This window comes from Anser brachyrhynchus (assembly GCF_964034855.1).
Source record: "Anser brachyrhynchus genome assembly, chromosome: 9".
Lineage (NCBI taxonomy): Eukaryota > Metazoa > Chordata > Aves > Anseriformes > Anatidae > Anser > Anser brachyrhynchus.
Window position 1 is genome coordinate 7,223,699 of NC_137703.1, and position 17,073 is coordinate 7,240,771.

Below are 17,073 nucleotides of genomic sequence, written 5' to 3' on the forward strand. Positions count from 1 at the left end.
ATAATCCAAAAAATTCCACACTCTCCTACGTTTTAGTAATTTTCTTGAAATGTCAAAAGCAATTATTTTATGAACCTAACAATAAAATAGGTAAGTATAAGCACTCTTCAAGTGTGTGTTAACTCCACGCACAGCAGTACCCACTTTTATGCATCAACAACAAACAATTTTTATTCACACTAATAATTATGAGTGATTACTCTCCATACAAATACTTGTACACTACGTTTCTTGTTAGCACATAATTTAATCGCCCACTCAAAAGAGCAGAAAGGGGGACAGATGGACATGGGTGATTAATAAAGCATTACCCGTTTAATCTAAAAATAGGCTATTTACAAAACATCTGTAAACTTCTCAAAAACTTTTACTATGAGTAAAGAATAACTACAGCTTCCAGGCCTCATGATCAACACAGAGCTCTTGCGTGCCATTTCCAAGCTCAACCAGGAAGAGATGGCTTATTATAAAACCATTTTCAGACCCAGTCAAAAAAAAAAAAAAAAAGAGACCTGTAGCAATTGGGCGTATTTTATTCTTAAAACATCCGACCGTGCTGTCAAGGCGGGCAGAACCGTAACAGCGCAGGAGAGGAGCTGCTGCAGAGGATGCTGAAGGATGCAAGTATGCAGGGAATTGAAAGAATTTGCAAACACGCTCTTTTTCCCTTGCTTAGCTGTGCTGGTACCGCAGAAATTATGTAAATAGGCTGAGGAAAACTCCACTCGCCAAGTGGCATGGTTTCCCATGCAGAGCTAGCCTGAAAGTTTGTTTTTCCCTGAGTTGTGGGCCAGCACTGAGGAGAAGGCTTTAGCAGCCCACTCAGCAGCCCCCATAAACAAACGTTACACTCTCCTGCAACCAGAGTTTTCTTTAAAAACAACACAAAGCACCAGCCAACCACTATCTGCACTCTTCTTTTGAGAGCAGCTTAAATCAGAGCAAAATCTGCGTCCACAGGAAGGCGGAGGAGAGCTGCGCTGCCCACTGCTGAGCGCCACGCTTAGCTTGTGTTACTTCATTTGCGAAGGAAGGTGGCAAACATAAATAACGGGCCAACTGCACAAACATAAACAACCTTCCTCAATGAAAAAAGGCTTTCTTCAGCCTCCACTACACCCAAACCGCCTCCTTCCAACACACCCTTGGGCAACCCGCCGCGCGTAGCCCCTGGGCCAGAGCTGGCGAGGGGAGGCGAGGGCCTTCTCGGCCTTCACCTCCGTCTGGCCTGGCCCTGCCCCACACAGGAGCTGGAGGCAAAGGCCACAGAGAGCAGAGGGCAAGAAAAGAAAGGGTTCACCAACTCATTCCTTGCTTGTATTAACTGGTTGTAGGCTCTGGTTTTGAGTAATTGTGCTTGAAACAACACGGAAACGTTCAGAAAACAGTGCCGTGTCCTTCTGCAGAGTCCAGTACTGAGTACAAACGCCTCGTCAGCAGCTCTTTTCCTTCCAAATTTATCCTATTGGATTTTGTTATTTTGGCACGCACCTTGAAATAACGCAGGTGACGGCTGTAATTTATTGATTTTAGCCTCTCTCTTTATATACTGACCTGTTATAGCGATTTAAACAGGTGACCAAGTGTAGTAACAGTTACACTATGTGACACCTAAAAGTAATCCACCAAATGCCCTCGAAGCTGATAAAACACCAGTTGAAAAAGAAATAAGACTTGGCTGGCATTTTCCAAAAAAGCCCATCCTGCAAGACGGCCGCAGATAACAACACAAAGTATCTTTGGCCATGAAGACAACACTGCAGGGCACCAGGCAGCGCATCTCCAGTTACAAACCCACCGTGCGCCCTTCCCTAACACTATTCCTTACGTGGCTCCAAATGCAAACAACTCAAAACAAGGATTTCTCTAAAAGCTACTTGCACAAACTTGTCACCGATTTCCTCTACAAGTGCTGCCATTTACAATTTCCTCCCTCTATCCACCACACAAAGAACCATGGTGGGAAACGCTGGGTGAGCGCGACGGCTGGGAGAAGGCAGCTGCGCGAGTTCGGGACCACTTCGGCTCATCTTGCGTGCTCCCTTTTCTTCTAATCCTCTTCGGATCGCAGCGTTTATACTGGATTCTGAGATTTTTTTTTTGTGCTATTTGAGCTTTAACAACAAATTTACTCGTTAAACGTTGTGCTTTGTGAATTACAAAAGCCTTCCAAGGACACGCCATCTTTTCTACTAAATTCTCCTCCATTATCCCGCTTTTATCTGGCCTCGGTATCTGGAAAGAGCGTCCCAATCAAAACAGAATTAAAAATAACTAAATCCTGGATATTCCCCACAGTAACTAGGCTGCAAAAAGCATTAGACAATAGCTTTAAAAGCCTAAATTGAAAACTAATCACTCCATTGAATCCTTCCTTTCATTTGGTTAATAGGCATATACAAAACCAGCGGTGATTCTACCACTGCCATGCTTGGAACGTAAACGGAGAGAATCAAAAGTTATTTCTTGTAATCGCACTTCCATGATGATCTATGGGATTTTTTTTAAACAATTCAGCACTTCTACAGTAACATCTGCTTTTTGGATCTGACACGGAAGCCGAACTGAGATAAACGCCAGCTCAAAAAAATTAAAGAAACACGTATGTATGAGTGGGAAGAAGGAGGAAAAAACAGGACCACATGCAAGACTGCACTGAAAGCTGTCATCACCTGCAACTGGCTGGTAGCAAGAGTTCCTCCCCGGGGACATGCAGCAGGCAGCGACGGCCCCGGGGCTCCTCTCGGGGTCCCGCGGCCATTTGACACGGAGCTGCAGCAGGGAGCACTCACAGCGCCCTAGAGCTCCCCACGGAGCATCCATCTACCTGTTTTCCTAAATTCTATCTGAAACAGCTTTCCTCTGCTATTAACTGAAAAATTATTTCCTAATCTTTGTTCTCTTCTTAGGCCTTTATTATGTCAGAAGTAAGCAAAAAGCTGATGCAAGCTAACTTTCTGGATTTTTAGAAGAAACACTTTATATATACACTCGTATCACGTAAGAGCTGCACAACGTCCACATTTCAGAAATGCTCTTTCATACACCAAACTCCTGCACGCATACACTGGTACGTGAACCAACTATCAAAACAAAACAGGATATCTGAGGGGACAGAGAATAAAAACTGCTTAGCAGACAGCACTACTCCAGGAAAAAAAATAAACCTGGATATACAAACCACTCTTCAAAAGTGCATAAAACAGGATTCACTGCAGCATGACAAACACAGGCAAAGCAAGACCAAAGCGAAGGAATATTGTAGCATGGCAGCAGCTACCTGCAAGTTTAAACACCAATTTCCAGAAAAGTCAAAAATTGAGGAAATCACAGATGATAGCTTATAACGCACTGAAAGGAAAGGAAGCTAAATTGCTGGAGAGGAAACCATCCTAGCCAGCCCTATTAAAAGCACATAAAACACAAGAGTAATCTTGTCAATACCAATTAGTTTGTACCGTTGGGGAAGGAGGGAGGAAGAGCCATGCTGCAGCCCAGCTTCACTTGCAAGTCATTTAAATGAAATTCATTAGTAAGTAACCCAATTCACAGACTGGAAGTTAAAAGATCCTAGAGCATGAAGTAAAATCCTGTCTAGACTAGTAAAGAGCAGAGTCATTACTCCAAGGGCAGGGTATGACGCGGAGCATGGCATGGCCTCCACCCTAGCCCCACAATCCCACCTTTACAGACTATCACCTATATGATGGTGGCCCACAAATGAAAACACGAGGTAGTTTTTAATTTGTGTTGGTAGTTTGATTTCTCCTGAGAACAGCGGACACGTTGACTCACTGACAAAAAAAAAATTGTACCTTTATTGCAAAACCGAGTTCTAAATTTAAATTCACCCTTGCAAAATTTATTGTATAGAGGAGCGTAACTACCTATTGACCTGGCTGCTCTCAGCAGACTCTGAACACAAATCACAGAGTAAAAAAATTCTCCTTGTGTATAAAAAAAAAAAGGGTAAATTAAAAAAACAAAAAACTGATGTGCAGCATTTAGGGGTCACTCTGTTATTCTCAGAAAGTTTATTACAGGTTTTAAATAAAACAACTGAACCTAGACAAAAAATATACCACTTCCAAAAAAAATTAAAAAAAAAAAGAATAAATCAGAATTTTTTTAATTCCCTTTCCTGGAGGTAGGAAGAGATGTACCCCCTGCTGTACTGAGCCTGCCCCAGCGACTCAGCCGAGCTCGGCGACAAGCCGTCCCCTCTCCCGCAGAGCCCTTAGCTCCGATCAGCCTTCACAGCCGAATGGAGGCAGACACCTGCTTTTGTCAACATGGCAATGTGTTCCTGCAGAACTGATAGCTGCAAGGTTACCGGGACTCCTCAACCGGTCTCCGGTCTGGGGATGTGAAACAAAGCTCGAAGTGTAGCCTTGGGCAGAATACCTTCTTCGCTGCTCATGTTTCAGCTACCGCTGCTGCCGCGTCCGCCTGTTTTCAGATCTTCGGGACAAGATATTCCTCTGCTTTGGGTCTAACTAACAGTGGCCTTGCAGAAGAAACAGCCCAAGTTATGTAAGGCATCAGAAATCGTTACAGTAGGGCAAGGGTACAACCGTACATGTTTCTTAAATGTTTATTCTTAAAGAGCTTAATTAATTGAATTCATTAAAAAATTCTCTCTCAAATGCACCATGCTTTGGGAGGTGGGATACGTGTCTTAAGCAGACGTTGCATTTGGAAGTGGAGTCAAAATGTTCCACTAAAGACTTCCCTTAAAGTAACAAGGCAATGTGACAATATTATTGATATTATACGTATTATTTTCAACCCCAGTAAACGTAATCATCATTTGAGCTCTGTCTGTGTCTCTCTCAGTATTGGTACCATTATTCCCTTACTTTTTGGGCACCCAGAAGTCAAAGATAGCATTCTTTCAGAGCAAAACCTCAATCCATGTTGCATCTAGTCAAGCCGATGACCTACACAGCACAGGCAGGCAATGCAGCAGGTCCAGCGCTCCGCTGCAAGACACGGTGTTTGCAGACACCTCGGCGTCCAGAGACCCAAGAAGTCACGCTGTGGCCGCTGACCCTGCTCACTGCGTGCTGCGTGCCTCAGGGAACGTCGGCTGCCTTCTGCCTGCCTTCTACAGGGGCAGCTTTCGGAATAGCCACAGCAAAGCATCAACTTTAAGAACGGACATCGAAATGTTCCACAACCCTTATTACTTCTGTTCCTGGGCACGTCAAAGTGCTATCACGGTCTGAAGAACTCGGATGCAAGAATTCTTCTAAAAAGCCCTCAAAATTCTGAGTTCCTTTTCATACTTAAAATCCCTTACAATCCACAGGTACAGAAATATTTTTTTCTGAAAACAATGTCATACCAGAAGTCAGAAATACGGTCTGTGGTGGAGCTTGGGCTCACACACTCCAGACATTCCTGGAATGCAGTTCCTCTAAAATAAGGTGCTTACAGTGCTTTCGAGATTCTTCCCGGGATTACTACTACTATTACTATTTTGCACAGAGCCAGAGGAAAATCTAAGCCTCACTCTCTACCAAAAAAAAGGTAACACTAGTCACTGTGAAGTCATCCATTGCACATATCAAGGAACCATTATGTATTTTCACGTATTTTTTTCCAAAAAATATTACTCTTCTGAAGCTTTTGCACTCCTGCTTACAGTCCCCTCTCAATTCCCCACAAATTCTCCAAAACTGAGCGGCATTTGGTGCACAGCAGCAGCACTTTTCCACACAAACTCTGCATCTCATCCGTGTTTCCACATGAATAACCTGCATGGAAGCTCTCTGTGCACAGGTGAAGCCCGGGACTACGCAGCAGCTCACACTGCCTGGGGCCGAGCAACGCGCAAGGAATTTTACCCTCTCTTCCTCATTTCTGAGAGCCCCTTTTGCTCTCCACAGCCTGCCACCCGCGGACAGCCTCATCCGTCCTGCAGACCCTTCCACATCTCCAGGAGGGCAGTTTTGGGGAGTTACATGATCCGCAAAGCTTTAAACCTCTCCGCAGAGAGCTGCTGTCCGTCCGTCTGTCCGAAGGGACGAGTCCCTGTGGCACAGCGGCTGCTGAGCTGTGACAAACTGCAGACACAGGCGTACCGACAGGAGCACGGCAGGCTTCCTGCCCCACCAGCAGGTACAGCAGGCACGTCAGGGCTCCGAGGGCACAACCTACCGACGGCTCCGGCTCGGTTTTACTGCTAAGCCACGTCCCGGCCAAGGCCGACCTGCCGCTGGGCCAGGAGGTGCCAGCACCTCACCTGCAGGCTCCCAGCCAGGCTCTCCTGCCGCTTCCTTCAGCCTAAAATAAGGGAATCAGTTGTCTTAACTCAGCTCCCCAAACCACCTCACCATGAGGGCAGGAGAGGACAGAACCAACGCAGCCCTGAAAGGGAAGAAATGCAGGAGCAGAACTGCCCCGCCAGCCACGTCGTCAAAATACACCTCTGTCTCCAAGGGACGTCTGGTGTCTGGGACGACGACGGGGATCCCAGCACGAGAACTCACAGCAGAACAGAGTGACGGGCTGGGTGATGTGAATCATACCCGAAATAGCACAGACAATAACGGCATTAAGAGAAATATTATTCTGTTGACTTTTCAAACCGTTTAGACACCAGAACTGAGAACCTGTGTTTGTCTGTCACACCGACTGAATGGGGGAAGTATTTGCATTGATATTATACTTATTATACATGCAGGAAGAGACACTGAAACTTGTTCCAAAGAATAAGCAGCCCACACATAAACATACCAAAATATTTACATTAGCAGCGTGGTTGAAGAGAATAGCATTTATTAAATAAGAGGATCGAAGTCATTAATCAACAGCAGCATTAAACCAATCTAATCACGCCACTTCTTCACCTAGTTTTCTGAACAACAGGACCTAAGCATGATCACGGAAAACAAATATATTTCATCTATCAATGACAACACGCTCAAAGGATCTGATGAGCATCGGGACACGGAGGCACAGCAGAGAGGCCCCAGATCACCGCCACTCGGCTGTGATTAATTGATAACAACAAAGCAGCGCCTTATACGAGTCTGTCATAAGCAGTAAAAGGAGCTTACCTACGTGTACACTGTCCTACTGTTATGGCTATACTATGTACCTCCCACCCTACGTGGTCTAGCTCTCAAAAGAGCTTTTCCTTAAAATTCTGTTCATTACATTAATTAACAGTTCAATTATGTTGGGTTTTCCTACTGTACGAAAATCTCTCTTCTTACAGTAATGAGAGGAAACAAACAAAAAACAAACAAACAAACAATCACACAAACTTAATTTGTTGCCAAAATGACTGAAGTCAGTATTTTTGTTTCACTGGAAATATTTTCTGTTGAATTTCCTACCATGGCTGCAGATGTATGGCTCAATTTATAGCCCTTCTAAACTAATGCACTGCACGTGCAGCACAACACGTAGCAGTTGCTTATCCCACAAACAAATGGAAGTATGATTAGATAACCTATTATGCTGCTTTGCAGACAGTTAAAAAAAGTGAAAGGGACTGCTGATGCTAGCTCGCCAGCACCTTGTATTTTCCTTTATATAAGGGAAAAGATTTTACTCAGAAGAATTTCCAAGAGACCTGAATGAGAACTAAAGAATGGCCATGCCGGATCAGACCGACGGGCTCCCCTGCCCATTATCCTCTCTCCAGAAGGGACTTCAAGGCAGATACCTGAACGAAGAGTGAAAACTGCACGAACATATGATCTAGCCCCCCTAAATTATCTCCTAGCCTCCAGCTATTTTCAACTCAGATGGCTTCTCTGAGCATAATTTGTTTGGTTTCTGTGCATCCAGTAATCTCAACAGAATTACCTTCCATTAACTTGTGCAGTCCCGTGTCAGAATAATCTGACATCCCTATAAGAGAAAAGAAACCTTCGACCCCCATTCACCCTCTCCATGGTTTTCGTGGCTTTGCAGAATTAACTATGCCCCATTCCCATGCTGGAACTTGTCTTTAACCAGTCGCTGCATTAAACAGGTACCTCGGCTCTACAGTGCGTTTTGATAGGACAATTGCACACTCTGCTTGAGATTAACTGAAATCTCCCACTGTGTTTCCAACCCTCCTTCACTTCTGATCTTTCTAGTGTTACTGTCTTGACAGGGTGGTCAGTAACACAGCTCCCCTTCTGATCACCCACATACCACCAAAAAATAAAGCACCTAACACACTTATTGAGGAAGTGCCTGTCCATAAAGGTGTTCAGAAATGGGTAACTGAGCAGCTAACGTTATTTAAACGAATGCTATTACACTTCAGACTGTATTCTTGCAAGACTATCGGCCAACACAGGCTCATCAGCATCAGCTCACACTACAAAAAAAAAACAGTTTTACATACCAGTTTTTATTCATGAAGCTGTTAACTTCTAAATCTTATCCCCCCAGCAATCTAATACTTTTTTCAGCGTCTCATCTTTCCACTCTTATTTTCTTCAGAAGAGCTCCCTGCAAACAGGGTTAATAGCATCTTGTTTTCTCTGCAATGTGTCTGTCCTAACAGTAACTGTAAAGGATGTGTCAATGCCATCAAGACTGACTTGAATTTAAGCTTTCTTAAGCTTTTCTGAAGAACGGATACTAAATTCATCATCTTTTGAAAGACTGTTTTTCACTCTTTCAAAAAAAATGAGTTTTGCCAAGCGTGTTATTTATCATTTTCAAAAATCAATACAAAATTGGAACTAGTTACTATCCTGTACGTTAAACAGATATTTAAGCTGAATGGAAGTCTACCCGATAACTTAGAAAGCTGTTCATGGATCAGATCTCAGGTAAGTAACTTAACTTCTCTGACCAGGAGAAGGACCAAGGCAATTTAAAAGGTGCAAAAGTCAAGGGAAAGAAGAGAAACTAAAAGATAGTGTAACTGGAAACACATTTTAAATAATCTGGAAACACCTTCCCAAAGCAAAATCACGCAATTAGAGAACAGCTGTGGGAAACAGCCTGTGCTATGGGACTTCTGCTATTTCAAGCAAGAGTAAGAAAGACCAGGGCAGGAGTAATTCTGCCCAAGGAGACACGTAGTGTACAGTGTTTGATCTACTAAGCCTTGCCCCTTTCTTTACGATTCTTATCTCAATTGTTTCGCACCAGGAATCTGAAATCGGCTGAGCTTCACATCTTGCAAAATCTTCCTGTTCAAACTAGATTAGGCTGAAAATAGCATTTTACCATTTGGGAATATCATTTATAGAATTCTGCCTCTGAGGTTGCCTGCAGAATTCCTCTGCAACTGCTGTCAGGTCTTCAGGAAAAGGGTGTTGTCTTCTTAGCTTTTTTTTTTTTTTCTCTCCTCTGAATCACCGCACATTTATCAATGTGATCTACTAGATTCATCAAAGATTGCAATGAAGAGTGCAAGTCCTCGCGTATAGGTCTTTGGGAAAAAAAAATCAACTCCTTACTCTCTGTTAAAATAAGGTTATATACTTAATCTTCTAACTTATGAATGACAAAAAACTTACCCAAACTTTATTTTTTAGGATATGCTACATGGCTACCATGACTGAAGTTACTCGTTCCTTGAATGCTTTTTGCTGCTCTGATACTGTTTTAGTAAAGCATCCACAAGGTACCTGATAAATTATCAGCTGTCAACCACCCTTTTTTTAAGCAAAAAAAAAAAAGTTGAATGACTTGACTACAAATTAAAAAAATAAATAAAAATTAAAAAAGAAATCTATGCCTGTATTTTCAGTTTGAATCGACAGATTTTTAGTTCTTGTTATTGATAAAGACCATGCTAAAGGCCTGTACATTCTGCTCATTTTGTGATCATGCTAAAACACACTAGTTAACTAAGGAAACTACCAACAAATTCTTGAGCCAGGAACATCAAATAAATGTGTTTGTCAAAATACCCCACCTAGCAAAAGCATTTCCACTCCGTGTCAGACATGTCAAATACCGGGGGCTGGTTCATCTCCAAACAGAACACGCTGTAGATATTACTGTAGTCACACCTAGTCAAGGGTGGTTCTTCTTTTCCTTTTTTTTTTTTTTTTTAAGTTTAACAGTATGTTGTATTCAGCACTAATAGATACATAGAACCTGCACAGCACTGTAATAAATGCACAGAACTTGAGAGCACCGTAATGACCTATATTCCATCAGCCCGCGAGTAATAGCCATCTAGGTTTACGTGCTGCTGCACTTCAGAAAAGACTGTTTACCAAAACCGACAAAAACATTGTCCAATATCTATTTTGTTGCATGAAGTTGTACAGCTACAATAATTTATCACTTTTTTTTTTTTGGTCTTATTCTTTTCACTGCCTAAGGAACCAGAAAAATCTTACATTACAAAAATGTCTCAAACACTAGCACTTCTTCCCATTTAACATGTTACAATTATTTTTACACCAACTTTGCCCAGAAATAAATCCGCCTGGTGTATCCTCCCAGGAATACTGCTACTAGACTCGTTCTGACACCTTTTCAAAGAAGTCTCATCTGACCCTCTTGGACTGTGCACATCGGGGGCTTGGTGTGCATACCACGAACATGCTGACTCTCCCCCTCCCACGAAAAGGAAAAGGATGATGCTTTGCCGTTTCTAGACTAAACAAGCAAAGTTTAAGAGTGATTAGTGCTCTTTGTTCCTTTGTCAAGTTAAGACACTTTCCTTGTGGTATTTTTAATTAAACAAAGTGTCCATACAATGATTCAAAAAAACCATTACCGGTTTTATCTTTTTGCTCCTAATAATAACCTCTTGTAAAGCAGTAAAAATAAATATGAAATTACATTCATTTACTTTAGTATGCATACGAAGGCTTAATTTCGATTACTTCAATGCATTAAGACTTTACGACAAAGTCCTTAAGCGATCTGGACCGCCGCCAGCCCTCGCAAGGACACGTCCAAGCGCTCTCACCACATGTCGAGGACGCCACCTGCGCAGCCCAGCGACACACCACGGCCCGCGGAACACAGGTGAGTGGGGATAGAGACGTGCAGGAGGAGTGGAGAGCAAATATCTCACCAGAGAAGCAACAATAAAGTGTTAGAAATACACGTACAAGGCGATCTGCAAGCCTCGCCATTGCTGTGTAGAATTCCACTCTCCCACTACAAAATATATGGCCATAAACAGTCAGATAAGGGAACAGAAGGGAACTCTAGAAACACGGTGTAATGAAATGCAGTATGTGCACATATTTGCGATGGGAAACATAAATAGATGGAGGTTTACTTATTGGCTTGCAATTTCAGCTTTTTTTTTTGTTAGAACATAATAAATTTGCCATTAGGGCAATTAAGAGTCCAGGCGTAACACACGCTGTAAAAATCTCTCACGACACATTTTAGAAAGAGATAACGTATTTGTAAAGTATTAAAGGAAACCTTTGCACCACTTCTGCTTAATGAACCAGAAAGATACTACTCAAGATCCAAAGAGTCTGCTCATCCTTAGTTACTAGAAGACTTGACCTGGTGAGGCCATTTCACCAGTCACACCTGAGGCACTCCTCCCAGTTCCTCCCGAGTTGGTTTTTTCTTTGTTTTGTTTCTAATTAACCACTTCTCACTGCTAACCGTGAATTCACAGCCATATAAATCACGTTTAAAAGAGAGTTCCTGTGCCCACTGAGAGAGAGCTGCGGCATCGCTCTTGCCACCGCCCTGTCAGCTGAATGACATTTCCAGCACTGATTTACTACGGCTACGGGGAGCTGGGATGCACAAGTGTTTGCAAGCTGTCTCTCACAAAGGACTCCGGCTGAGATAAGCACCTGAGTTATTCATGAAGAAACAGACCTAAAAAGCAGGAATTGAGGTACGGTGACGCGGTGAGCTTAAGAGTTCTGGAAGGAATACAGATCATCAGCACTTTCATGCCATCAAAAATGATGTTTTAAATTAACAAAGAATAAAATACGAGTTATCATACAATAATTTTTAAACACCATGGCTTATTATTTTAACCAACCAGAAGAAAGCAGAAATAAATTCAGGCAGTGCCTAAAGACACTGCAGCGCCTGCAGTGACTCCAGCTTCGTTTCAGAGCTTCATTACGAGCAGAGTACAAGAAAAGAAATTGGAAAGCCACAGAATTTTTTTGCCTTTTTTAAAGATTTTTTTTCCCTGAGGAGCAAACCACGAGCACGCATCAGGACTACTGCCCTAAGCACAAGTCAGTCTCCACCCGAGCTGAAGGCCCGGGCCTCTGCTGCCCCGGGGCCGAGTGGAGGCCCGGTGCCTGACTGGGACCCGCGCTGCCCTCAAGCCACTGACGCCATCCTTCAACCTCTACCTCTGGGGCAGTCAGAACAAGGGAAATCGCGTTTTGTAAAGCTGCACCACCTGCTAGTATCGAGTTTAAAGTGTAATTTCAAATTCAATTTCAAATTTTGGCAACCTACAACAAAATGTGATTTAAGCTACTATAATAATTTCGAACAAATGAAATATTCAAGTAATACATTAAGTTTTAAAGAAAGCTAAACCACTGATGGAACTGTTGGAAATCACTGACACAGCGTTTACAAAGAACATTTGTTCGAAGTGTTAAGCAGCATGCTTTTATGGGTGCACAGAGTATTTTTAATACCCCAACCAGTTTGTATTTAGCTACCTCCGGTACTTTGAATGTGCTTCAAACTTTTTATCCTTGGATGTGTACCTGCCAATTCTGAGGACCAAACCCCATGAATTCTGAAATCATAAAGAACAGTATCAGATCATTTCACTACTTACAAAACAGTACTTTTTCGTATTTTTAAATTCAATAGTTTTCATAGATAGTCTCTCTTTAGCCAGTACACTGCAAAAATAAACATAGTAAACAAGAAATGCACTGTTCATCAATTTGCTACTTCATAAACAGTCACAGAGACTTAAAGAATCTGCATTAAAAAAGGCTAAGTTACGTAAGTTAACAAAAGCACAGCAAAACAGTAAACCTGCCCAATGAGGAAAAGAAATACCAGATTCACTTAAAAAAAAAAAAAGGCAAAAAAAAACCCCTCAACACTAGTAGCAGATAAATGTTTAATGATTCCAGCACAGTTATTTCACTGGAAAAAAAAAGATTTGTTTTTTCTAAATCCAAAACAAAATTACAATCAATTACATGAAACAAGGGCTTCTGCACGCTGATTTGAATCATTTTCACTTTGATCCACCCTGGGCCTAGCAGACATTTCTTCTGCTATTAAGTACTCAAAGGTGTAAATTAAGGCTTGAAAGACCTACTTAAAGTAACAGCTATAATAAGCTTCAATATTCCAAGAGCAGTCCAATCCTTTCAAAAGAAAAAGATTTTAAGCCGCGTAGGAAAGGCATGCAGCAACTGACACAGGTAGCATCTCTATTTCTGGATGCGAGTCACTGAAAACTGATTAAAGTAAAACACCGCAAGGACACGTCCGCATACTGAGGTATTGTTCCTTCAAAGGTAAAGCAGCAGGCGTGAAACTCAAACGATTAAGGAAGTTTAACCACCAAGCAACAGAACAGGAGCTCTCCTATCGTGGTATTCTGGAAATTCTGCTGAATAAAAGTGAATTTAACTTACACAGTGATGGTATGTATTACAATTATTTGCACTGTGATGGGACTGGGCTCCCACCCGTGCCAAGCAAAGACTTCCTAAACCTGGAACCGAGGCACAAGGCAGGTTCTGCAGAGATGCCCAGCTGAGGAGCATCCCAACCACCCCAAGCAGAGAAGGGAGGCGGAGAAGGGAAGCCGTGTGAGGCTGGACGGCACTGCTGACAGCCACCATGGTAAGCTCCTTGCTGCTAGAGCAGCCAAATCTACATGTCCAATACAGCAGCAGGTCTGGAGGCTATGCAGGACAGGCACAAAGGTATCACTGCCCTCCTGCGAGGTGAGGGGCAGGCTGAGTGGCAGAAGCCTACTGACTGTGCGGCGGCAGGGCTCGCGCTGGGATTTACGCTGGAAGAGAGAGACACTCGTAATATCCTCCACACATTCATCCTGGTGCTTTGGGGGAATCAAATCAGCACTTCAAGAAAAAGAGCAGGCACTGAACAATTTAAAGTACCTACAAATTGCATTCGGAAATGTTCAGGTGTTGGAATTGCTCTTTCTGTCCTGACAAAATAGAGCTTTCTAAATGAATTTTAGCGTATCAGATTGTCGCGTTTCTACAATTTATAAGGTTGATCTATTTTGTAATAGTCAATTTTGCAGCCTCATTTCCAGTGATTTATATTAACACATCACAGACCAAAAACTAGAAACAGAGGTCAACACCTAGGCATTATCAACACAAGCAGTCTCATCTTTAGGAATTTTTGTTAGTTTTGTTTAGCCTTATCATTCAATTCTAATCCAGCAAACACTCAGTATTGAAATAAAACACAAAATTGTACCTAGATCATGTGAGAACCTCAAGTAATTACATTGAGAAGGAAGCATAAGAGAGCAGTAACACATAAGGCTGGCTATCTTAATTGTACCGCAATTGTTTTTGGTTTCTTTGTACGTATTTCAGTATTCAAAAATCAATCTTTTTGTATACCACTTAAATAATTCATATGCAAGCACTGCCCCACTTGCTCTAGCTTCTGCAAGCAAGCTCTCCCCAAAAACTCGCTTTGGATATCATCAAATCTCAAGTCACTGACAAGTAACTTGTACATCTCATCCCCCTCTGTATGCCTTCTGGAACGTCAACAAGGAATTACCCATTACTAGATGAACTACATCAGATTGTTTTAACTACAAACAATGTCAGAAAAATAATAAACTCATTCCCATTTGTACAGTAAGAAATAAGGAATCAATAGTAATATAAAATACGTAATTACAGAAAATCTCAGCAATCCCCTTCTGAATTTGGGTCTCACTATCTTACTTCATAAATGTGAAGGACCCTGAAAGATCCTTATGACCCAGAAGATACTAAAGTGCAGAAATCAGTCTGTTTTTTAACTACAGTAAACAGTATGGCAGCAAAAACTGAGATAAACCAAGTGGACCTTCAAATAAGAAGCAAAACGTTATATATCAAGCATTTCTAAACCTCCTACCTGTATCTTCAAATAGGATATGAAGTGAAAAGAATGCATACCTGAGAAATTGTTTTCTACAGGGCATTCGGGTTTTCTTCCACTTCACGTAAAAACTTTTATTAAAGGAATGTGATCTCTAAGGATTTCTCTGTTTTTTCTTTCCCCTCTTTTAAAGAACTATCTGAAAATTCGCTTTGCATTAAATATCACTGGTTGGGGATGCCAAAGCAACACAGCAGTACCCTTTAATCAGCAGATACAAGCCTTTTGCTAGTTCTGGAAGGATTTTACTTACAGTAACTTTAAAATCTTTGGATCACTGCCGCAAAGTCTCATTTCAGATTATTCCAGGGTTAGAGATATTAGGGATTAGCATTCTGCCAAGTCATTCCTTCTGAGAAGTAATCAAGCTCAGACACTGGAGTCCCTAAGCAAAAAGTGCATAAAAAGATCCAACAAGATGGGATTGGCATCTAATTGCCACTCTGGCTCCATCAACTTGCTGTCAGATTCACTTTTATTCAGTTCAGTGCCTGAGAAATTTCCAAACAAGGCAGAATGAATCTGCCAAAGTCTGATGTACATCCACACCACAAGTACACTTACTGGACTGTTTCTAAGAATGGGACACCATTTGGGAAAGCTAAGAAAACAACTCATTAGAGCACCAGGAGAAAATCCTTTTCTCCTAGGAGACTGCTAGGCCATGTAATAGAAAATGCTATTAAGCAAAAATGATCTACTGCAAACAAGAGTGGACAATTTACTGAACAAAAAGGAGTTTGCAGTTAAGAAATAATACAAATTACCATATGGGGACAATTGGTATGCGGAAAGAGTACAGGGCTTGCTGCCCCACAACAGTAACAGCAAATACAAGAAGGTGGTTAATGACTACCTTTTGACTGGAGCGATAGAAAATGTTTAACTCCTGTACTGTTGGTATCTGAGATACAGTGTAAAAATTGTTTTAAAACAAACAAAAATTCTATGCATTTCTACTTGTAAGATAATCAAAACCAGCAAGAGGTTCTAAGTAGGGAACGTGAATTTTGTTCACTCACCCCCTGCTCCTACTGACTCCTTGAGTTCATAAAGGAATCCCCAAATCCTTTGGAAAAACCAGAGAAGCCCATTGGGTAAGGATGGGGAGAGAGTACATTATTTAATAGCTGGAAACTACGCATGAGAGACCTTTCCAGTTTTATTTTTAGCACAACATATCCATATGTACAAAGAGCTCTAACACTGAGAAGAATGCAATGGGAAATTTATTTTAACCATACAATTCTAGCAGGTTATTAAGATTGCATCATTATCCTCCTTGGACAGTAATTGGCAATAAGACTACATGCTCTACTCTTAGTTTTTGTTTCATTGATGAGTTGTGAGGAAAAAGAAATGCTGTTCATCCAACATGATGTTTATTTAATATTCAGCTTTCTTCAACTCTTCTTCTTATGCAAAGCGCAAATGCTGATAATCAATTATTTTAGCAATCATAATTCAAGCTGAAATTTTACACTCTGTAAACACATTATCATGACCACCACATTATGCGTTTGAAAAATTCCAACTGCAGCAACCCATACAAATGAACACGCTGCATTAGGTTTACAGTAAAATCCTGTTCTGACCAGGCACGCGAGGCTTTTCCTAACAGTGAAATGAATGAAGCACACACACACGCTCAGTATTTTTCCATGCAGTGTCCCAATGCACTCATTTATGCACAAAGACATTCACACACTTGCCTTAAGTCTTAAAAATAAAAATGTTGCTTATCTCTAATGGTGTTTATAATTATAATTAGAGTTTGTGTTTTAAAAATTAAACTATCAGATAAGACAAATCAAAGGAGAGTTGCTGTCTTTTTAATAGGAAAACCTCTCATAAACTTCATCAGATTGACGGCAAGAACAACTAAATTTTCAGAAGCACCTAGTAGATCTTAAGAACAATCTAAAACACCCTCGCACGTAGTGGTTGGCCTGACGCACCCTAAAACACAAGTCTATAGTTAATAAAACTTTGCAAAATTTAGTTTATACTCTTTTTGAGAACATTTCA

At 41.6% G+C, this 17,073-nt stretch overlaps 1 protein-coding gene across 6 annotated transcripts in view; it reads right to left on the minus strand.

Moving 5' to 3' along the window:
• Positions 1-17,073, minus strand: part of TBL1XR1 (TBL1X/Y related 1) — a 111,589-nt gene that overhangs the window by 64,980 nt on the left and 29,536 nt on the right. The gene's annotated exons all lie outside the window — the stretch shown is intronic.